General features: G+C 41.4%; 1 protein-coding gene across 2 annotated transcripts in view; it reads left to right on the top strand.

Moving 5' to 3' along the window:
* Nucleotides 1-25,267, top strand: part of LOC138853341 (uncharacterized) — a 134,519-nt gene that overhangs the window by 89,660 nt on the left and 19,592 nt on the right. The window contains exon 4 of one of the 2 annotated variants that reach the window (XR_011392543.1): nucleotides 23,870-24,019. The exons of the other annotated variant lie outside the window; for it this stretch is intronic. The gene's annotated coding sequence lies outside the window, so the exon portion shown is untranslated. Of the gene's footprint in view, nucleotides 1-23,869; nucleotides 24,020-25,267 lie in introns of those variants that run through there. 2 annotated transcript variants of the gene reach the window in all.

Below are 25,267 nucleotides of genomic sequence, written 5' to 3'. Positions count from 1 at the left end.
CCTGTCCAACATTTAGAACTTTGCATTTGTCTATATTAAACTGCATCTGCCACCTCTCCGACCACTGCATCAGTCTACTCAAATCTTCCTGGAGTGCTCTAATGGCCTCGTCAGAATGAATTCGACGGCCTATTTTGGTGTCATCGGCAAACTTGCTGATGTCGCTCTTTATGCCCTCATCTATGTCATTTATGTATATTGTGAACAGCAGGGGGCCCAACACTGACCCCTGTGGAACACTGCTCATGACGCTTCCCCACTCTGATTTCTCCCCATTTATGCAAACTCTCTGCTGCCTATTTGTCAACCATGCCTCTATCCAGGAAAAAATTTCTCCTCCTATTCCATGTGCCTTAATTTTCCTCTATAGTCTCTGATGTGGGACCCTGTCAAAAGCCTTACTGAAGTCCATGTACACAATATCATATTCATATCCATGATCTACCTCCTCAAATACCTTAGTGAAAAAAGTTAACAAATTCGTAAGGCAGGAACGCCCCTTTGTAAAACCATGCTGAGATTCGTTGATTAATTTATGCTTTTCAAGGTGGCTACGAACTGCCTCGGCAATTATTGATTCCATAAATTTTCCCACTATGGAAGTTAGGCTTATTGGTCTATAGTTCGAAGCTAAGGACCTGTCACTTGCTTTGAAAATAAGTATCACATTTGCCATTTTCCACTTATCTGGCACCATGCCAGTTTGTAGTGATATGTTGAAAAGATTAGCCAAAGGTTTGCTAAGCTCCTCTTTACATTCCTTTAGAACCCTTGCATACAGTTCATCAGGGCCTGGGGATTTGTTAGGTTTTAATTTATCTATTTGCCTAAGGACCATGTCACTTGTGACCCTAATCGTGCACAGTTTATTATCGTCCTGTTCCACATAATTTATCATTTCTGGAATATCGCTGGTATCCTCCTGTGTAAAAACTGAGAGGAAGTATGTGTTAAAACTTCTACACATTTCCTTATCACTGTCAGTGAGCTGACCTGAGGAACTTTTGAGTGGGCCTATCTTGTCCCTGATCTTACTTCTGTATACCTGAAAGAATCCTTTTGGGTTAGTCTTCGAATCTCTTGCAACTTTAACCTCATAATCTCTCTTTGCTTTTCTAATTCCTTTTTTTATTTCTCTCTTTAACTGAATATATCGATTTCTTAATTGCCCCTATCTTCTTTTGATTTGCCTATATATGCCTCTCTTTTGACCAATTAGATATTTTAATCTATTGTTCATCCATTTAGGATCATTTTCGTTTGATCTGATTTCTCTATTTGGAACATAATTTGACTGAGCAGCTAGAACTATGCCTTGGAAAGCGTCATATCGGCATCCATCACCACCTACCTGACCCTTAGTCAGGTCATTCCAGTTCAGCCCACCTAAGTAATTTTTCAGTCCTATGAAATCAGCCAAGCGGAAGTCAGGGACAGAGACTTGATTGCCATTAATAGGGGAATTCCATGATATATTAAAACTGAGTGATTTGTGATCACTTTCCCCAAGCTCATCATTAACCTCAAGATTATTAATTAGTGTTTCCCTACTGGCAAGAACCAAGTCAAGGAGGTTATTTCCCCTAGTTGGCTCTGTCACAAACTGTTTTAAAAAACAATCCTGGATCGTATCAAGAAAGTCGCCTGACTCTAAATTTCCTGTCAAATTGCTCCAGTCAATCTGTCTATAGTTGAAATCTCCCATTAGCACAACATTTTCGTTTGTAGATGCCTTACGAATTTTGTCCCATAGAAGTTTACTGCACTCCCTATCAAGATTTGGGGCCCTGTAAATCACACCCAAAATTAGTTTTTCTCGGCCCTCGAGAAGCTGTAACCAAACAGATTCAGTGGCTGACGCTTCTAATTTTATATCTTGTCTAACACAACAATTTAAATTGTCTCTGACATACATCGCTACTCCACCACCTTTCCTGTTGACCCTGTCAGTGTGGAATAATTTATAGCCTTGTATGTGACATTCAGAGGGCATCTTTCTATCTTTTGGATTGAGCCAGGTCTCTGTTATAGCAATAATATCTATGTTTCCTGCACTTGCAATTAATCTTAGCTCATCTATCTTATTTCTTACACTCCTGCTATTAGTATTTTAAATTTTTATTCACACAAAATATAGAAGATTTACTGTTATTCATACTACTGCATTATTCTAATAATTGTATAAATAATGTCAAGCCATTTGTGACCGCATATTAGACCGGCCAGTTTAACACATATTAGACAATGACGTGATTTATTTACTCTTGAACATCGTTAAAAATCAAACATTTCTGCTACTTCAAGCTCAGTTTCAAGGTACTTTCCATCCTGAAACTAATCAAAATCATCTCTGTTTCTATAATGTATTTTCCAAATGTATCAAATGAGACCAAAAAACCGAGAATGTAACCATAAAAACTATATGAAAATATTCCGCAAAGTCACTGTCTTACACCAAAAACAAGGTTGCATTTTTTTTCTTTGCACTGCGTGCTGCAGGATTTTTTTTTATATAGTGCACACCTACCACACAACTATTCTCTCATATGCAGGCCCAAATTTACCAGTCACAGCTTATCTGAGTGAGCTGAGCTCATGGCATCATACTACAGGACTGACAGTGGCTTCACAGCCACCTTGTCTTTTATGGGCAATGTATGGTGTTTGTGCTTTACACACAGAGAAGCATTTCCTTCATTTGTTGGAACTATGGCTAAGGCTAAGAGTTAGCAGGTTATGACAATAAATGGAGGAAAAACAAATTGGAATGACTTATGCAGCAAGTAGCGCCACCAAACTGTAGCAGCAGGTTGGTGCGGCTACCTCAGAAATTTGAAATTACACTTGCTGAAATTAGTGCTGGATTACTGATGGAACCGGATTAGTGATGGCCGACCTGTAATATCGGCACATTCGTGAATGCATATTAGACTCGCCAGGTGACGTTTATTGTACGCGTGATGCGATTTGTTTACTCTTGAATATCGGCTAAAATCAAACATTTCCGCTACTTTGAGTTCAATTTCAAGCTACTTATAGTCTTTAAACCATTGAAAATCATCTATATTTTTGTAATATGTCTTCCATTCTATCAAATGAGACCAAGAAAATGAGAATACAACCATAAATACCATATGAAACAGCACCACAAAGTCACTGTTTTAACCCGTAAACGGTCCAAACGTATATGTACGTTTTTTCAACATATGAAAGTATGTAAAAAAAGTAGATCTTCTTTTTGTTTTCTTACATTTGAAAATGTGTAAAAAACTTTGATCTACTTTTTTTTTTGTTATATATTTGAAAATATGTAAAAAAAACGTAATCTACTTTTGTAGCACTACACATGTGAACGTAGATCTGCTTGAACCGTTTATGGGTTAAACCAATAGCACAGTCACCATATATTTTCCTCATGCACTGTGTGCTGCAGGACTTGTTTTGTACTGCACACAGTGACCATTCTCTCACATATAGGACTACCAGCTTTCTCCCAAAAGATTTGAAGCCACTAGAATTTTGCCATTAGCTCTCCTCTGACAGGTAAGAGGCGGTTAAATTTTCATTTACTGTGCAGTATTTCAGTTAAATTTTTATTTGGTATTAATTTTTACAATTTCCGTGTGCTGTGTAATTTTATACATTTTATATAGTACAGTGGAACCTCTGCTTAAGAGTTTAATCCGTTCCGTGACCTAGCTCTTAACCCAATCTACTTGTATGCTGAGTTGGTTTTCTTCATTTAAATTAACCCCTTGACTGTTTCAGTTGTATATACAGTGGACCCCCGGTTAACGATATTTTTTTACTCCAGAAGTATGTTCAGGTGCCAGTACCGACCGAATTTGTTCCCATAAGAAATATTGTGAAGTAGATTAGTCCATTTCAGACCCCTAAACATACACGTACAAACGCACTTACATAAATACACTTACATAATTGGTCACATTCGGAGGTAATCGTTATGCGGGGGTCCACTGTATATGTCTTACGAAATACCGTGTTTGACGTATCTGTACGCATAAATTCTAGCGGCTTCAAATCAAGTGGGAGAGGGCTGGTAGGCCTACATGAGAGAGAATGGGTCTGACTGGTGGGTGTGCACCCTATGAAAAAAATCTGGGACTCAGCGGTGCATTGTGGGAACGCCATCTTGGTAGTCCATTTTCACCATGCCTCGCGGTAAGAAGTTCCTCACTCCTCGGCAGATTGGAGGTCTTTTGTTCCCAAGTGATAGCTCTAACAGTGATGAAAGTGTCAGTGAAAGTGAATTCCCTGGTTTTCAAGCGGGTGTGACCAAAAACGGTGCCCAGGATAACGTAATTAGTGATGAAAACCCAGATGACCCACAACCTTTCACCTCTGGTGCTTGGCCGGCTTGTTCATGTTCACCTGTACCAGGACGAAAGAGGAAACTACAGTGGACCCCCGCATAGCGACTTTAATCCGTGCAAGAGGGCTCATTGTTATGTGAAATGATCGGTATGCGAATGAATTTTCCCCATAAGAAATAATGGAAATCAAATTAATCCGTGCAAGACGCCCAAAAGTATGAAAAAAAATTTTTTACCACATGAAATATACATTTTCCTACACACAAAGAGAAGGATACATGCACAATAGTAGAGTAGTACATGCACAATATATATTGTGCATGTACTACTCTACTAAATGAAGAATAAATGACACTTACCTTTATTGAAGATGCAGCAATGACTGATGAGACACTGTGTCCTGGGAGTGCCTTTTCCTCCTGAGTACTGTAGGTCCTGTTTGGCATTTTCTTCCAGAACAGGCCTTATCACACTGTGTATGCCACTACGATTCTTAAATCTCTCAAACCAACCTTTGCTGGCTTTAAATTCACCAATATGAGCACTAGTTCCAGGCATTTTTCCCTGTTCACCTGGGTGTTAGTCGACTGGTGTGGGTTGCATCCTGGGAGACAAGATTAAGGACCCCAATGGAAATAAGTTAGACAGTCTTCGATGACACTGGAATGTTTTCAGTTGTTCTTCGATGAACCCCTGATGGACAGTATTGTCAGGGGAAAGCAATACATACTTTGAGTACACCATGGCAAACAAATGTTGAATAGATGAATAGATTTGCGTTACTGTTACGTATGCTACACTTTTCAGACAAAACAAGGCCTGACAGAAGTGACAGGTTATATAAGATCAGAAATGTGTTTATGTACCAGAAACAAAAGTGCTGTATGTATTTTTATCCCTTCAGGAAGCTTGTTATTGATGAGTCTTTGATTTTGTTCAAAGGAAGACTCTCATTCAAGCAGTATATACCAAGCAAGAGGAAATGCTTTGGTATAAAGTTATTTGTTCTGTGTGATTGCAAAACTGGTCTGGTTTTGGATATAATTGTGTACACTGGCAGTAAAACATTGCAAGATACCAGGAAGTTACTGGGTATCTCTGCTGATGTGGTTAGAACAATGTTAGTACCATATCTTGGTAAGGGGCATATTTTATATACTGACAACTGGTACACAAGCCCTTTACTCAGTGATTTCTTGCAAGTGAATATGACAGATGTGTGTGGCACAGTGCGTGGAAATCGTAAGCATATGCCTAGGTTCGACGTTGGCAGTCGTAGAGGTGAGGTGCAGGTGTTTGCTGCCAATGACATCATGGCATTTCGGTGGCATGACAAATGTGATGTCACACTGTTGACGTCAGTTCACCGACATGAAATGGTAGACAGTAGCAAGCAGAATATAGAGACGAATGAACCCATTGTAAAACCTGCAGCTGTGATGGATTACTACCTCAATATGTGCTTAGTGGACAAATGTGAAATGCAGATTGGGCTTGCTGACTGTGTTCGCAAGAGTTATAAGTGGTACATAAAACTCTTTCCATCTTCTTGACATTTCCATGCTAAATGCTTATAATATGTATAAGTTGAAGGAGGGGTGTTAATGTTGCAGTTTAAAAACTGTTGTGTAAAACACCCTTCTGGCAAGACAGTGATGGAGTGAATGATGGTGAAAGTTTTTCTTTTTCGGGCCCATCCTGCCTTGGTGGGAATCGGCCAGTGTGTTAATAAAACAATAAAGTTGAAGACCAACAACAAACCCAAATACAGTGAATTTTGTTAGTCAGTCATCAGACAAATAATATTCAAGTACCAAGGAACAACACTTGCAATAAACCAGTGCCCATGAAATTATCAACACATGTCCTCTCATCTGAGGTCTGGTGATCACTACCCCATACCACTGCCTGCTACTGCTCTCAAGAAAAATGCTCAGAAGAGGTGTTTTGTCTGTGGACATACCACAAAACGCCCACAAAAATGCAGAGACACTTTTTTTATGTGTGAGGAGTGTAAAACACCATTGTGCTTATACCCATGTTTCACAGAATTCCACAAGCTGCAGCAGTTCTAGAAAAGTGTCCAGTGATTGTACATATGTATATACAGTTGACCCTCGACCAACGATGGCATCGATTAACGATAAATCCGACCAGCGATACATTTTAACGCAAAAATTTTGCCTCGATTAGCGCTAAAAAACTCGACCAACACTGTTCGTTCCGTCTGAGACGCGTCCACTTCTGGCCAGTGTTTACAAGCCAGCCAGCCACCGCGGTCGCTTCCAAGCATACAATGAAAACATTTCGTATTATCAAAGCCTTTTTAGTGATTGCACCTGCAAAATAAGTCACCATGGCCCCCAAGAAAGCTTCTAGTGCCAACCCTACAGCAAAAAGGGTGAGAATTACTATGGATATGAAGAAAGAGATCATTGCTAAGTATGAAAGTGGAGTGCTTGTCTCCGAGCTGGCCAGGTTGTACACAAAACCCCAATCAACCATCGCTACTATTGTGGCCAAGAAAATGGCAATCAAGGAAGCTGTTCTTGCCAAAGGTGCAACTATGTTTTTGAAACTGAGATCGCAAGTGAAAGAAGATGTTGAGAGACTGTTATTGGTGTGGATAAACGAAAAACAGATAGCAGTAGATAGCATCTCTCAAGCGATCATATGTGAAAAGGCTAAGAAGTTGCATGAGGATTTAATTAGAAAAATGCCAGCAACTAGTGGTGACGTGAGTGAATTTAAGGCCAGCAAAGGTTGGTTGGAGAGATTTAAGAATCGTAGTGGCATACATAGTGTGATAAGGCATGGTGAGGTTGCCAGTTTGGACCAAAAAGCAGCTGAAAAATATGTGCAGGAATTCAAGGAGTACATAGACAGTGAAGAATTGAAACCTGAGCAAGTGTTTAATTGTGACACTGACAATGTTGTGAAACACTTTAGGAATGTCATAAAGGAACAGGAGGTACAGGCCTCTATGGACAGATATGTTGTGCGACAGAGGTCCAATGACTCTCAAGCTGGTCCTAGTGGCATTAAAAGAAGAATAGAAGTAACCCCGAAAAAGGACTTGCCACTTCAAGTCCTAATGGAAGGGGATTCCCCTTCTAAACACTAACACCATCAACACTCTCCCCTCCTCCCATCCTATCAATCATCACCAGATCTTCAATAAAGGTAAGTGTCATGTAACTGTGCATGTCTTCTTAAGTTTGTGTGTATTAAAATTAATATTTCATGTGGTAAAATTTTTTTTTTCAATACTTTTGGGTGTCTTGCACGGATTAATTTGATTTCCATTATTTCTTATGGGGAAAATTAACTCGACTAACGATAATTTTGATTAACGATGAGCTCTCAGGAACGGATTAATATCGCTGGTCGAGGGTCCACTGTATATTATAGAACAGTCGTAATAAAATTTTTTTTATATTTGTGTAAACAAGTTTTATGAACATTTTAATGATACTAGCATTTTTGCTTTAATAGTGTTACATTCTACGAGTGTATATATGAACATTGCACCATACTTTGCTGTCACAGGCCTCAAAAGTTATGTGAAAAAATAAAATAGCGAAAAAATAAGAAACCGTTGAATAAAAGTAAGCCAAACTTTACCGGGTGAGTGGCAGTTGCCGCTGTTGCCATACGCTGCTCATTTTCTTTTTTTTGAATTTTTTGCGACACCAGGAGACACTTCAGGATTGGGACTTTCGACAGTGAAAGGGTTAACTGAAATGCTATTAATCCGTTCCAATGGAATTCCAGCTCTGGAGGCAGGACAAAATGCTTGAATGTGATGCTAATATCAACTCTATGGTTTATTTATCTATCAAAATTCATCAAATATGACATAATAAACAATATAATTAACACAGAAACCTGAAAAACATTCTAGAATGAATAAAATACGTGGCAATATAAACACAAATGCAGTATAATGTGATCCTTTATTGACTACGTTTCGCCCACACAGTGGGCTTTTTCAAGTCACAAACAGAACTACCTGGGGTGGAAGGAACGCGAGTATTTATAGTCCGGCTGAGGTCAGGTGAAGAATGCTGCATCTGATGATGTACCGAGTGGGGTTGTAGAGTCTAAAAACTTGGGTAGCTTGGAAAGGAGATTGGATAAGTTTGTGAGCAGACCTTCTACAGTGTTCTTATGTGGGATAGCGATGAAGAAGTTTCTTGGCAAGTGGTTCAGCTATGTTATAGAAGCCACTATTCTGGTTGAAGTTGTCGGATATAGAAATAAGTGATGATTCCAGGATTCTTCGGTATTGAGTGTTGTCTTCTGTGGCGATAAGTCTTGAGTTTCTGTAGTTTATCAAGTGGTTGTGTGAATTACGGTGTTGTACGCAGGCATTCCTTGTGTCGTCAGACCTGCTTGCGTATTGGTGTTCTGAAATACGTGTTTGGAGGTCCCTTGATGTTTCGCCCACGTATAACTTGTTGCAGTCATTACAAGGGATTATGTATACCCCTGCAGAGGATGGAGGCTTGTCCTGCTTACTACTGGTGATGTCCTTGATGGTCGTGGTTGTGGAGGTAGATACTTGGAATGATGTTTTGGCAAAGATGTTGGAAACATGTTTGGCAATGGAGTTGGTGGGAAGGACTATGTATCTCTTCTCGGCAGTGTCTTCTCTGGGTGTGTTGAAGATGTTTAATGCTCGCCGTCTGCAGTCTCTGATGAAGTGACGAGGATAGTGGAGTTTAGAAAATATTTGTTCAATTATAGTGCATTCTTCCTCAAGGAACTCGTTGCTGCAGATTCTGAGTGCACGCAGGAAGAAGCCTATAATTACACCACGTTTGGTTTTGGTGTCGTGGTGAGAGTAGAAGTGGAGAAGATCGTTTTGGTTGGTGGGTTTTCGATAGACTTTAAAACGAAGTTCGTGGTCAGCTTTGCAGAGCAGGACATCAAGGAAAGGAAGAGTGTTGTCGACTTCTTCTTCAAGTGTGAACTGGATTGAAGGCTCGACCTGGTTGAGCTTGTCTTGGAGAGCTTGAACGTTGAAGCGTTTAGGAGTTATGAGGAGAATGTCGTCAACATAACGGAGCCCGGTGACAGACGAAGGAATAATGGTGGAGAAACGTTCGGCTTCTAGATGTTCCATGTATAGGTTCGCCAGGACTCCTTTCCTTGATGTCCTGCTCTGCAAAGCTGACCACGAACTTCGTTTTAAAGTCTATCGAAAACCCACCAACCAAAACGATCTTCTCCACTTCTACTCTCACCACGACACCAAAACCAAACGTGGTGTAATTATAGGCTTCTTCCTGCGTGCACTCAGAATCTGCAGCAACGAGTTCCTTGAGGAAGAATGCACTATAATTGAACAAATATTTTCTAAACTCCACTATCCTCGTCACTTCATCAGAGACTGCAGACGGCGAGCATTAAACATCTTCAACACACCCAGAGAAGACACTGCCGAGAAGAGATACATAGTCCTTCCCACCAACTCCATTGCCAAACATGTTTCCAACATCTTTGCCAAAACATCATTCCAAGTATCTACCTCCACAACCACGACCATCAAGGACATCACCAGTAGTAAGCAGGACAAGCCTCCATCCTCTGCAGGGGTATACATAATCCCTTGTAATGACTGCAACAAGTTATACGTGGGCGAAACATCAAGGGACCTCCAAACACGTATTTCAGAACACCAATACGCAAGCAGGTCTGACGACACAAGGAATGCCTGCGTACAACACCGTAATTCACACAACCACTTGATAAACTACAGAAACTCAAGACTTATCGCCACAGAAGACAACACTCAATACCGAAGAATCCTGGAATCATCACTTATTTCTATATCCGACAACTTCAACCAGAATAGTGGCTTCTATAACATAGCTGAACCACTTGCCAAGAAACTACTTCATCGCTATCCCACATAAGAACACTGTAGAAGGTCTGCTCTCAAACTTATCCAATCTCCTTTCCAAGCTACCCAAGTTTTTAGACTCTACAACCCCACTCGGTACATCATCAGATGCAGCATTCTTCACCTGACCTCAGCCGGACTATAAATACTCGCGTTCCTTCCACCCCAGGTAGTTCTGTTTGTGACTTGAAAAAGCCCACTGTGTGGGCGAAACGTAGTCAATAAAGGATCACATTATACTGCATTTGTGTTTATATTGCCATTGTGTCGGTATTTTATACCATTTATTTCCATCGTGAATAAAATACGTCATGTGACAAGTGGTGGCGGCCATTTCCGCTCCCACTCTGAAAACGTCTTCCCATGCTTCCCCTTCTGAGGTGTTATTATAAGAGAAAATGGAGTGTTTGTGAGGCTATCTGCACTAGTTTCATAAGGAAAACACTGAAATAAGAAATATTCAGGTATACCCCAGTTAGTATTATTATAGGTTTTGCTTTTTCCGTGTACCGCAAGCCTATGCACAGTTGCATGTACATTCACTACTTTTATTATGCTTCTTCTGTCAACAAAAGTGTTCTTATTTCCCTCTTATTTTCCCTCTTTCCGCATTTGTGATCCTCTGTTCCTTGAATCAGAAATTTGGACTCTTCATAATTCATTTTCCTGTCTTGGCTACCCTTCCCATTTCATAGACTCTGCCTTTTCACATGCTAAATGGACTTTCTTCTCCTAAACTCTCTTCTCCTGGGAACTTTCCTGTCCTCTGTCTTCCCTATATTTCCTGTCTTTCTAATCTCAACAAATCTCTCTGTTCCATAGACATCAAGCTTACTTTTTGCCAGACAAAAACTCTTCTCACCAGTCTAGTTCATACCTCTCCTCCCTCTATAGATTCTCCTGGTGTTTACTCTATTTATTGTTCATCTTGTCCTCTTCAGTACTTTGGAGAAACTGGCCGTTCTCTTTCTGTCAAACTCAGTGAACACAAAAGTAGTGTTAGGCTTACCGACACCAAGAATGCTCTTTTCTGTCGTGTCAGAGATCACAGTCATCCTATTGCCATCTGGTTGAATCCTCCCTTATACACAACTTTCCTTTTATGAATCTTAGTCCTGGCTTTGTCTCTGTAGATGCCCCCTTTCCCATTAATTTGTAAAATGTTCCGAACTTCAGAACAACTGTGACTTAACCTGATTCTTGTTTACCCCTTCTCTCTCTTCCCCTTTCCTCTTTCTCCTTTAGGTTTTCTTTCTTCTGTCTTGGGTATTTGGTTCATTTTCCCCTTCTGTCTTCTTGGTCCTACCCTTTGTGGGCCCCTAGCTCCCTTGCAGTGCTCATCTTTCTTAGTCTTTGACTGACTCTACTATTACTACTCCCTTTACCACTACTTCTCATCTTCCTCTACTACCCCTCTTGTCCCATCCCATCCCTGTCTGCTGGCCTATATATACTCCCTCCTTCTCTTCTTTCTGTTAGTGTGACTTTGTAAATAGTCCAAGTCGGACTGAAACATCGTTGTAAGCTCCTGTCTCCAATGTGCGGGTTATTTGTGTGATGTGAATATAGGTCCCGATTTGCTTGTTGAAATTGCCACCGTGGGCTTTGAGGAGGGTGAGAATATGAATGGGAAATAAGGAGATAGGAAAATGATTGCTGTCATGTAAATCTGGGAGCACAGACCAGGTAATGTCAAGTGTGGTTGATGAGCTGATGAGGAACAAACTGAGAGATCAGTGAGGGAGAGAGATTGAGTTCGGAGGTCAAAATGGATGGAAGTACCCATTTTTAAAACATGGAAGGGAAGAAAAGAGAGAAGAGCCTCTAACTTATCTCCATGAGAGTAACAATGAGATCCCCCCCAGAGAAAATGATGAGCTTTAACCCATAAACGGTCCGAACGTATATATACGTTTTTTCAACATTTGAAAGTATGTAAAAAAAGTAGATCTTCTTTTTGTTTTTCTACATTTAAAAATGTGTAAAAAAACTTTTTTTTTTTTGTTGTACAGTGGACCCTCAACCAGCGATATTAATCTGTTCCTGAGAGCTCATCGTTAGTCAAAATTATCGTTAGTCAAGTTAATTTTCCTCATAAGAAATAATGGAAATCAAATTAATCCGTGCAAGACACAAAAGTATTGAAAAAAAAAAAAATTTTACCACATGAAATATTAATTTTAATACACACAAACTGAAGATTACATGCACAGTTACATGACACTTACCTCTATTGAAGATCTGGTGATGATTGATGGGATGGGAGGAGGGGAGAGCGTTGATCTTCTTAGTGTTTAGAAGGGGAATCCCCTTCCATTAGCACTTGAGGCAGCAAGTCTTTTTCTGGGGTTACTTCCCTTGTTCTTTTAATGCCACTAGGACCAGCTTCAGAGTCACTGGACTTCTGCCGCACAACATATCTGTCTATAGATACCTGTACCTCTCGTTCCTTTATGACTTTCCTAAAGTGGTTCACAACATTGTCAGTGTACAGGTTGCCAACACGGCTTGCAGTAGCTGTGTCAGGGTGATTTTCATCAAAAAAGGTTTGCACTTCAAGCCACTTTGCACACTTTTCCTTTATCTTAGAAGTAGGCAACTTCTTCAATTTCTCTATCCCCTCCTCCGAAGCAGTTTCCTCAGGTCTGCCCTCTTGCTGTTCAAGATGATCTAGCAGCTCATCAGTGGTTAGTTCTTCACTGTCCTCCACCACCAACTCTTCCACATCCTCCCCACTAACCTCCAACCCCAAGGACTTCCCCAATGCCACAATGAATTCCTCAACTGGCATAGGATTCTCAGGGTTAGCCTCAAACCCTTCAAAATCCCTTTTGTCTACACATTCTGGCCACAGTTTTTTCCAAGCAGAGTTCAATGTCCTCTTAGTCACTTCCTCCCAAGCCTTACCTATAATGTTTACACAATTGAGGATGGTAAAATGTTCTTTCCAAAACTCTCTTAGTCAGTTGAGTTTCTAAGGTCACTACAAAGCACCTTTCAAACATAGCTTTTGTGTAGAGTTTCTTGAAGTTGGAAATAACCTGCTGGTCCATGGGCTGCAGGAGAGGAGTGGTATTAGGAGGCAAAAACTTCACCTTAATGAAGCTCATGTCCCTAGAAAGTCGCTCTGCCAAGTCTGAAGGATGACCAGGAGCATTGTCTAATACCAGGAGGCACTTAAGGTCTAATTTCTTTTCAATTAGGTAATTTTTCACATTGGGGGCAAATGCATGGTGTAACCAGTCATAGAAAAAGTCCCTAGTGACCCATGCCTTACTGTTTGCTCTCCACAGCACACACAAATTATCCTTGAGGACATTGTTTTTCCTGAACACACTTGGAGTTTTAGAGTGATACACCAATAAAGGCTTCACTTTGCAATCACCACTAGCATTGGCACACATGAGAAGAGTAAGCCTGTCTTTCATAGGCTTATGTCCTGGGAGTGCCTTTTCCTCCTGAGTAATGTACGTCCTGCTTGGCATTTTCTTCCAAAACAGGCCTGTTTCGTCACAATTAAACACTTGTTCAGGTTTCAGTCCTTCACTGTCTATGTACTCCTTGAAGTCCTGCACATATTTTTCAGCCGATTTGTGGTCCGAACTGGCAGCCTCACCATGCCTTATCACACTGTGAATGCCACTATGCTTCTTAAATCTCTCAAACCAACCTTTGCTGGCCTTAAATTCACTCACATCACTAGTTGCTGGCATTTTTTTAATTAAATCATCATGCAACTTCCTAGCCTTTTCACATATGATTGCTTGAGAGATGCTGTCTCCTGCTATCTGTTTCTTATTTATCCACACCAATAACAGTCTCTCAACATCTTCTATCACTTGCGATCTCAGTTTCGAAAACATAGTTGCACCTTTGGCAAGAACAGCTTCCTTGATTGCCGTTTTCTTGGCCACAATAGTAGCGATGGTTGATTGGGGTTTATTATACAACCTGACCAGCTCAGAGACACGCACTCCACTTTCATACTTAGCAACGATCTCTTTCTTCATCTCCATAGTAATTCTCACCCTTTTTGCTGTAGGGTTGGCACTAGAAGCTTTCTTGGGGCCCATGGTGACTTATTTTGCAGGTGCAATCACTACAAAGGCTGTGATAATATGAAATGCTCCAGTTGTTGTATGTTTGGAAGCGACCGTGGTGGCTGGCTGGCTGGCTTGTAAACACTGGCACCCAAGGGACAAGTGAGGCGCGCTCAGGCCAAAGTGGACGCTTATGGTGCGGAACGAATAGCGCTGGTCGGGTTTTTAAGCGCTAGTTCAGGCAAAATTTTTGCGTTAAAATGTATCGCTAGTCAGATTTATCGTTAATCGATGCCATCGCTGGTCGCGGGTCCACTGTATTTGAAAATATGTAGAAAAACTTAGATCTACTTTTGTAGCACTACACATGTGAACGTAGATCTGCTTGGACCGTTTACGGGTTAAAATCACCCAGTAACAGAAGAGATGATGAAAAAAAAAAAAACAGAAATGCAACATATGGGATAGATAATGCTTGAGAAGGAGAGAGATACAAAGAGCAGATTGTATACTTCTTGTTCAAGTAAATGTGGGCTGCAGTGTAATGCAGTGAAGTATGAACAAAGATCTGATGGTATGGTATACCATGGCGTACAAGTGCATTTTCATTGAAGGTTCCATCAGGAAAAGGATCTGATGAATGTAATAAAACAGTTCTTGTAAACAGACACAAACAAGAGAAAACTGGGAGAGCAACACCTGAAGTTCACCCCAATTACCCCTGAGGCCTCAAATATTCTACTGTAAATAAGTCAAGATTTGCAAAGAGAAGATATTGGTAACATGAAACAGGTGGTGTCTCAGGGCTAGGAGGGTTAGTAGAATCTACATGTGGAGGTAGTGGAAAACAAGTAAGCAGCAAAGGATGGGAATGCTACGAAGAGAAGAGTTGTGTAGATGGTTTAGAAGAGTGAAGAGGAGTGATGGGAGGTGGGTTGGTGTCTATCATTGGTTTTGTCTCCTTAATATATTCAGAGACACGTAACTTCAAGTATTCCAGAGGACATGGAAGTTGCAGGTAGTACATCAGAGATAGAAGAGGGAAGGTGAGTAAAGATCAGAGAGACGATGGAAGATACCGAAGAAGGGGGAAATGAGAGGTTAGAGTTAACCCCTTGAGGGTCCAGACCATACATTGTCCACAGGGTCCAAGAATTTTCAAAAATATTTATTTTTTCTTATGAAATGGTAGAGAATCTTTTTCTGAGGGTAATAAAACAAAAAGTATGAAATTTGATGGAAAATTGATGGAATTACACTCACAAATTTTACTGCATCAGCAATATTTACGCACAGGAGATTTTGCCCAATTTGATTCCTATTTTAGGCCAATTACATTATTCCAGTCGACCAAATTCTTAGCTATTTCGCTGGTATCACTTCTATTTTATCGATTTAGCACAAGAAACTGCCAAACCAACTATTTCAATTGCCCAATAAAGTAATCAGAAATTGGTAATTTGGCCAATTTCACACAGTTCAAAATATTCCAGTTTCAAAATAGGGTCCAGAATAAACAATGCAGGCATTCCTGGCACTAAAATAACATTTCCTCTGTTTATTAGGTACGTTTCCTGGCTTTGCAGATGAATTTCATTTTGATTTTTTATCACACCAAAAAATAGGAGATTTACTGTTATGCAATATTGTAAGTGTAATTATATAAATAATATCAGCGCATTCGTGAATGTAGATTGGACCCAACAGTTGTCAAGACCCCTGCTCTCAAACTTGCTCTCAGGGTTGAACTATTTGAAAAAAAAAAAGTGAAATAATAATCTTTTTCCAAAGGTAATGAAACCTAAGGTATGAAATTGGATGGAAAAGTTATGGAATTATGCTCTCTCAAATTTAGCGGTCTCGGTGATATCGCCCACTTTGTGCTCTATTTATGGCGAATTCCATTGTTCCAATCCACCAGACTCATAGGTATTTCACTAGTATTCCTTCTATTCTTTCGACTGAGTACAAGAAACTGCCCATTTACCTGTTTCAATTATCCAATAAAGTGATCAGAAATTGGTAATTTGGCCAATTTCACAAAAAATCAACAATTGCCAATTTGAAAATAGGGTGCAGAATAAACAATGTAGATGTTCCTGGCAGATTTCCTGTGTTCCTTTGTCAGAACTCCAGGCCCCTCTTATATTACACTTTCCATTTTGAATTTTTATTCAAACAAAAAAATAGATTTACTGTTAGGCAGACTACTGCATTATTGTAATAATTGTATAAATAATGTCACTGCATTCCTAAATGTGTATTAGACAGCAAAAATTTAACATTTCTGCTTCTTTCAGCTCAATTTCAAGCTGAAACTAATCAAAATCATCTCTATTTCTGTAATATTTTCATTCTCTCAAATGAGACCAAGAAACCGAGAATACAACCATATAAACCATTACCTGGAGAGACCTGGAGAGACCTGGAGAGAGTTCCGGGGGTCAACGCCCCCACGGCCCGGTCTGTGACCAGGCCTCCTGGTGGATCAGAGCCTGATCAACCAGGCTGTATTTTCACCATATGAAAATACACTGCACTGTAGCTGTTTTAAACCAGAAACATGGTCAGTTTTTTTTTCTCATGCACTGCATGCTGCAGGATTTTTTTTATATGGCGTACACTTGCCACATATACCCATTCTCTTGTATCTAGGCCCAAATTTACCGCTCATGGCTTATCTGAGTGAGCTGAGCTCATAGCATCATAATAGAAGACTGACACTGGCTTCAAAGCGGTGATACAAAAGGACCGACAGTGAAAAGGTTTTACCTCCTCTTTGGGAGCTTTGATTCTGTTTTTTTTTTTTCCTTTCATTCTTCAAGTCTGTATAGTTTCCTCTCCCTTGAATTTTTCCTTGACATTCGCATGTTACTGTTGTTTTTATTGCTGGCCGTAAATCCACTAGTATGATTTAGCCTTATTTTTTATTTAATGATCCACGGATGCTTGCTGGTGGTATCCAGCATTTTTACAGCAGCTGTGTGTGTTGTAACAAATGAGGAAGTGATGAAGATAACAGTAGTGATGGTGTCATCCACACTAATTTCTCATATACCATTGTCCTTGGTCTTCAGTGTTTGCTGTGTCACAGCATGTTAAATGGTGTTATCTGCTGGTCTCTTGGACATTTAAGTGCCATAGTAATGAACTTGAATACCCATTTGCAAATTTTTCAATTAGAATGTTCCGTGCAACTATAGAGGGTTATCCTCTTCAATTTTTCCAGTACTATTTCAGTTCCTCCAAAATCAGTGCAACATCATTCTTGGTCAACCTACTCATATTGCTGTCATTTTAGTAAATTGTAATCTTGATATATTTATGTTGGACACAAGACTATCACAAGCATCTCTCAGAGTAGTCCTATGCATTCTTTGAGAATACAGTGGACCACCAGATTACGACATTAATTCGTTCCAGAGAGCGTGTCTTTAACCGAATCTGTCGTAATCCGAATTAATTTTCCCCATAAGAAATAATACAAATTCAATTAGTCTGTTCCAGACACCCAAAAGTATTAAGCAAAATAATTTTTTCACATGAAATGTACATTTTCCTACACAGAAAACAATGAGACATACAGAATAAACAGTACTAAAATGACACTTACCTTTATTGAAGATTTGTTGATGAGTGATGAGATGGGAGGAGGGGAGAGGATGGAGGTGTATTATTGTTTCGAAAGGGAATCCCCTTCCATAAAGACTTCAGGTAGCAAGTCCTTTTCAGGGGTTAATTCCCTTCTTTGTTTTTTAATGGCACTAGGACCAACTTGTCACTAGCCCCTGTCACACCAAAAATCTGTCCAGAGAGCTCTTTTTCTGGCGTCTTTAAGATTTTCCTAAAATGGGACACAACATTGTCATTGTAGATGTTGCCAGCACAGCCTGCAACAGCTGTGTCAGGGTGATGTTCATTCAGTAAGGTTTGCACTGCAATCCACTTTGCACAAATGTCCTTAACCCTTTGACTGTTGCAAGCCCCTTTCTGAAACTGTCATTCTATGTCGATAAATTTTTTGAAAAAAAAAAAAAAATTTTTTTTCTTATGAAATGATAGAGAATCTTTTCCTGATGGTAATGACACAAAAAGTACGAAATTTGGTCGAAAACTCACGAAATTACGCTCCCGCAAAGTTAGCGGTCTCAGCGACATATACGCATTGGCGATTTCACGAACTTTGAGCCCTATTTTTGGCCAATTCCATTGTTCCAGTTGACCAAACTCATAGCTATTTCTTTAGAACTCCATTTTTTCTAGTTGAGTACAAGAAACCGCCCATTTACCGATTTCAACTACCCAATAAAGTGGTCAGAAATTGGCAATTTGGCCAATTTCATGCAAATTATAAAATATGCCAATTTCAAAATAGGGTTCAGAATGAACAATGTAGACATTCTTGGCACTAAAATAATATCCTCTGTTCATTAGTCATGTCTCTAGGCCCCTATTTTGATTTTTTATTCATACATAAAAATAAAAAATTTACTGTTGAGCAGACTAATGCATTATTGTAAAAATGGTATAAATAATATCAGTGCACTCTAACAGCACCTTTCAAGGCAGGTGAAATTGCCGACCTAGAAAATGTACAGAGAACTTTCACGGCGCGCATAACGGAGATAAAACACCTCAATTACTGGGAGCGCTTGAGGTTTCTAAACCTGTATTCCCTGGAACGCAGGAGGGAGAGATACATGATTATATACACCTGGAAAATCCTAGAGGGACTAGTACCAAACTTGCACACGAAAATCACTCACTACGAAAGCAAAAGACTTGGCAGACGATGCACCATCCCCCCAATGAAAAGCAGGGGTGTCACTAGCACGTTAAGAGACCATACAATAAGTGTCAGGGGCCCGAGACTGTTCAACTGCCTCCCAGCACACATAAGGGGGATTACCAACAGACCCCTGGCAGTCTTCAAGCTGGCACTGGACAAGCAACTAAAGTCAGTTCCTGATCAGCCGGGCTGTGGCTCGTACGTTGGTTTGCGTGCAGCCAGCAGCAACAGCCTGGTTGATCAAGCGCTGATCCACCAGGAGGCCTGGTCACAGACCGGGCCGCGGGGGCGTTGACCCCCGAAACTCTCTCCAGGTAAACTCCAGGTAAACTCCAGGCACTAGTGAAAGAATATTAGACTCCCCAGTTGAAGTGTATTGGATGTGTGGTGTGATTTGCTTCTGAACATTGGTAAAAATCGAACATTTCCGCTACTTTGAGCTCGATTTCAAGGTCGTTTTCAACATGAAAGTAATCAACATCATCTCTATTTCTGTAATATGTTTTCCATTTTATCACGTGAGACCACGAAAATGAGAATACAACGATAAATACTATACAAAAATACACCTCAAAGTCGGCGTTTTAATAAAAAAAAGTCAGTTTTTTTTTCTCATTACGCACTGCGTGCTGCATGATTTTTTTTTTATGTGGTGCACACTGACCACACAAACCCATTCTCTCACATGTGGGCCTACCAGCTTTCTCCCGCTTGATTTGAAGCCACTAGAATTTACACGTATAAATATGTCAGAAACAGTGGCATGTAAGACATATATATACAACCGAAACAGTCAAAGGGTTAATCCTTAAAGTAGGCAACTTCCTCCATCTCTCTTCCTCCTCCTCCTCTGAAGGAAATTCCTGAGCTGTGGTTTGTTAGTGTTGCACCTCAAGCTCTTGCAGCTCTGTAGTGGTTAGCTCTTCGTCATTGTCCTCCACCAACGCTTCCACATACTCGCCACTAACCTCCAACCCCATGGACTTCCCCAATGCCACAGTAGATTCCACAACTGGCATAGGCTCCTCAGGGTCAGCACCAAGCCCTTCAAAATTCTTCTCTTGTACGCATTCTGGCAATAATTTTCTCCAAGCAGAGTTCAAAGACCTGGAAGTCACTCCCTCCCAAGCCTTACCTATAAGATTTATGCAACTGAGGATACTGAAGTGATCATTCCAGAGCTCTCTTAGGGTCAGTTCAGTGTCTGAGGTCACTTCAAAGCATTTTTGAAACACTTCTTTGGTGTACAGTTCTTTGAAATTTGAAATGACCTACTGGTCCATGGGCTGGAGGAGAAGAGTGCCGTTAGGAGGCAAAAACTTGACTTTTATGAAACTAAATTCCGGCACCATTCGCTCTTCCAAGTCTGGAGTATGAGCAGAAGCATTGTCTAATACCAGGAGGCACTTGAATTCCTATTTATTTTCCAGGAGGTATTTTTTCACAGTGGGGCCAAACACATCATGGAACCAATCATAGAATATGTCCCTTGTGAACCATGCCTTACTGTTTGCTCTTCACATCACACACAATTTAGTCTTTTTTTTTTACACAGGGTTTGACAAGGTTAAGGGTCCCTAGCTTTATTGACAAGCTATTTACAGGTTAAGGATTCCTAACTTTTTGGCAAGCTAAGAGCTGTTACCTACATGAGCTCATTTGAAAGCATTTTTATTGTTATGAGACAAACAAGTAGGGAACAAGATGAAGTTGGAGCCATCTGTGGGCCAGCATTTTCATTTGATCAACTGACTTTATCTCGTTGACATCATTATGCTGTACGAATGTGTTCCATACTCAAGTCATCCTGGGTATATATGATCTCAGATGGAGTGATGTTCTGGAGAACGGTACAGCCAGAGTGAAGTTGCTGCTTTCTGCCCGACTTGTGGCATAAAAGCTTGTTTCACTCTGCCGTCGAAGCGGATCTAAGTGTGGTACTTTGACAATATTGGTCTTGTACATAACAGTAAGGCCACCCACATCAGTCCTGTGTTGAAGGCTCTGCTCAAAAGACAGATCTATCCAGTATGGGTCCAGGCGAGAGATGAGAGGTCTTGCTCTGTTCTCACTCTGTCAAGCAGTCGCAGATGAGAGGGGGGGCGCAGGCAAACCAAGAAAGTGGAGCATTCTCAAGGTGTGAGCGTACTTGTGCCTCGTACAGAATCTTGCAACCCCTACTGTCAAGCGGATGCGAGATATGGCGAAGTGCTGTAAGCTTCCTGGCTGCTTTGTTTGCAAGATTTGCAACATGGTTCTTCATGGTTAGTTTGGAGTCAAATTTCACCCCAAGGATATCAACTTCTCCAGGTGCCAACACCCTCCCATTCATCCTTACTACTGCACCAGCATTACCATCATGGTGCCTAGAGGCGATCATCATTTGAGTTTTCTCAGGTGCAAATGTTACTTGCCATCTATTTCCCCAAGCTGATATAGCTCTTAGCTGGTGATTGATGTAGCTTAGAGCAGTTGGCATTTCTTCTCTTGGATAAATGAATGTCAGTGTACAGTCGTCTGCATACGCATGTGATTCTGGGATGTGATGAAGAAGGTCATTCAAGTAGACATTCCATAACAATGGTCTCAGCACGCTTCCTTGTGGAACACTTTCTCCAATAGGATGTCTTGCTGATTCCGTTCCATTGAGAACTACACTTAGAGATCTACCATGAAAGTAATCACTGAGGAGACATAGCGTAGAGCCTGCAATTTCCAGTGCTTGAAGTTTTGCTGAGAGGCCCTGGTGCCACACCCGGTCGAAAGTGCCAGCAATGTCCAGTGCTACCACACAGCTGACTTTGGATTCCTCCAGTGACTGGTGCCACTTAGTGGAGAGGTTTAACAGCAGATCAGCAGCAGAGTAACCTTTCCTGAAGCCATATTGACGATCACAAAGTAGTGAGTGATAGTCAAAAAACTCTGTCATTTGTCTTGAGATTATTGTCTCAAGGATGTTACCAGTCATTGACAGGACTGACACTGGTCTGTAGTTGCTGATTTCTGCTCTGCTCTTCTTTTTGTGAACATGGACTACGTTTGCCTGTTTCCATAGAGAGGGCCCTTTACACTGTACTAGGCAGTGCTGAAAAATGCGAGTTAGAGGTCCTGCTAGCTGGTCTGCACATCTCAGCAATCTTGGGCAAAACTTGTTTGGGCCCACAGCCTTTTCTTGGTCAAGCGATTTAAGAAGGAAATGCACCTCCTCCTGCCTTACTGTCAACACTGACAGTTTTGACACAGTTCTTGCAGCTAGTCAAGGAGGGCCCCTTGCTGGATCAGCAACTTGCATTTTGGTAGCAAAGTGTTCAGCAAAGAGGTCTGCCTTCTCTTGACTACTAGTAGAGGTGGTCCCATCCTGTCAATTTAGAGGTGGAATGAGTTCATCAAGCAGGTAATCTTGTCTGTCCTTGACCAGGGACCACCAGGTTTTGGAGCCTACTCTACCTGATGCTAGCTTTCTTTTAGTGTCCACCTCCCATTTAGCAATGGCCCACTTTTGAGCATCACCCATATGTCTACAGGCTTGCCTGTGCAAGTTCCTGTTTTAGGTGGTAGGATGTCTCTTATACCTTCGCCATGCTTTGTACTTAGCAGTAGCAGCCTCTCTACAACGAAAGCCAAACCAATGCTGATCTGTAGGCTTCATCACATATTGCCGGTGAGGAATGAATTCTTGTTGTAGATTAAGGATGTGTCCAGTGAAGGCTTTCACTTGGTTGTCAACATCCCCTTGGAGAAGAGCATTCCAATCGGTGGTGGCAAGCTCAGAGCAAAGGGCTGGCCAATTACCTCTTTCCCATAGCCAGGTTGTGCGTGTGGACTCCTCACCTCATTCTGTTGGGATCTTAAGTGTCGTAAAAACAGCCTTGTTGTCCGATGATCCAACGTAGCTGAGGGGTTGACAAGTGACTATGCCTTCTGCCAGATCACTCACTACTGGGTCAAGGGAGGAGCCAGAGATGTGAGTAGGGAAATCAACAAAGTTTCGCATGCCACATACTGCAAGAAGGTCATCAAAGTCCCTCTGTATAAGGTGTTGGTTGAGGTCACCAACAATTATGATATGTTGACAGTTGTGTTGTAGCAGAAGGGAGTCAATATTTTCCATTAGGAAGTTGATGGGGTCTGCATGTTGCCACTGAGGTCTGTACATTGCACATGCTAATACAGAGGTAGTAGTGTTTATGCAGAGCTTGAAGAACATCATTTCAAGATGAGATGGGGTGGCAACATCAATGTCCTGGGCATGAACACTTTTAGAGAAGCACACAGCAACACCTCCTTGCCCTTGCCTGTCTCTTCTCATCCATGAGGTGTAGCCAGCAATTCTTGCAAAATTTTCTGGAGTCCTGTCATCCAAAAATGTTTCAACAACAGCTATCATGTCGAGACGTCGAGTGTTCACAAATATATGTGTGAGCTCTCCAACATTAGTAATGGAACCTCTAATGTTGGCCGACAGGATGCTGATAGGCTGGCTCCTCATGATGTGGTCAGCTTGAGGTGGTGGGTGTGTAGGGCATGTAAGGTGCCTGCCCTTGAGAGAGGTAGGGTACTGAGGCAGCTGCAGGGATGTAGGTCTGTGGTCTTGTATAAGGCACAATACCACCTGCTGGGCTGAGATAGGAGTAGCTGAGTGGGTGACATGTGAGAGTGTTCACCAATTCAGAGATCCTGCTGGTTTGTTCTGAGAACAGGTCTCTAAACAGGTGGTCCTGTCTGTTAAGTTCCTTTTTCTTCCGACACTGGTCCTCCTGATGTCCTTGTAACAGTAATTGCACCTGGTATCTTGCAGGCAGTTGTTGGCAGTGTGCCCCTTCCGGTGACAACGAGTGCACAGCCTAGGTGCCTGGGAGGGTGGACTATGATTTGTTGCACCTCCTGTGTTTTGCAGATTTGTCCTCAGGTTCTGCCGCTGGAACTGTGTTAGTGGAAGGTGAGACGGCTGTAGATGTCTTCCTCCTCCACGTCCTCTTCCACGTCCTCTTCCACATCCTCTACCCCATCCTCTACCAGTTCTGACAGATGTGTCCCTGCTATAAATAATAAAAAAAGGCACAATACCGTGACTGGAACGATGCACAAATAACCTGCACATAGAAGAGAGGAGCTTACGACGACGTTTCGGTCCGACTTGGACCCTTTACAAAGTCACACTAACCAAAAGTGGAGCAGATGGCTATATATAGGCAGGAAGAGGTAGTGGTGGTAGTAGTAATAGTAGTAGTAGTAGTAGTAATAGTAGTAGTAGTGTTGGTAGTAGTAGTAGTAGTAGTAGTGGTAGTAGTGGGGAACTGTGGAGGAGGAGCCAGTCAAATATAAAGAAAGGGGAGCACTGCAAGGGAGCTAGGTGCCCATAGAGGGAGAGCAATTGCATAGAGGTGGGGGGGAAGGGGAAGTGATGAAATAAATAATGAAGGAACTGAAACACGCTACAGAAGAAAGACAAAAAAGGAAAGAGGAAAGGGGAAGAGGGAGAAGAAGAAAAAATGAGGAATCAGGTTAAGTCACCGGTGTTCTGAAGTTTGGAGCATTTTACAATGTAGTGGGAGAGGAAGACATCTACAGAGGCGAAGCCAGGACTAAGATTCATACAAGGAAAGTTGTGTATTAGAGAGGATTCAACAATACGGTGACTGTTAAAGTTGGAAGTAGGGAAGACAGTTTTAGCAGAAGACCAGTCTATAGGATGGCTGTGATCTCTGACGTGACAGAAAAGAGCATTGTTAGTTTCGGCAAGCTTAACACTATTTTTGTGCTCCCTAAGTCTGTCAGAAAGAGACTGGCCAGTTTCTCCAAAGTTTTGAAGAGGACAGGAGGAGCAAGAAATAGAGTAGACACCAGGAACATCTGTAGAGGGAGGAGAGGTATGAACGAGGTTAGTGCGAAGAGTGTTAGTCTGGCGGAAAGTAAGCTTGATGTCTAAGGGACGGAGAGAATTGTTGAGATTAGAAAGACCGGAAATGTAGGGAAGGCAGAGGACAGAAGAGTTCCCAGGAGTAGAGAGTTTGGGAGAGAAGAAATTACATTTAGCTCGTGAGAAGGCAGAGTCTATGAAATGGGAAGGGTAGCCAAGACGGGAAAACAAATTATGAAGAGTGGAAATTTCTGCTGGAAGGAACTGAGGATCACAGATGCGGAGGGCTCGGAGAAAGAGGGAGATAAGAACACTTTTCTTGACAGGGGAAGCATG

The sequence above is a fragment of the Cherax quadricarinatus genome, chromosome 28, assembly GCF_038502225.1.
Source record: "Cherax quadricarinatus isolate ZL_2023a chromosome 28, ASM3850222v1, whole genome shotgun sequence".
Lineage (NCBI taxonomy): Eukaryota > Metazoa > Arthropoda > Malacostraca > Decapoda > Parastacidae > Cherax > Cherax quadricarinatus.
Note: the sequence above shows the minus strand (reverse complement) of the source record. Positions and strands in the feature narration are given on the sequence as shown.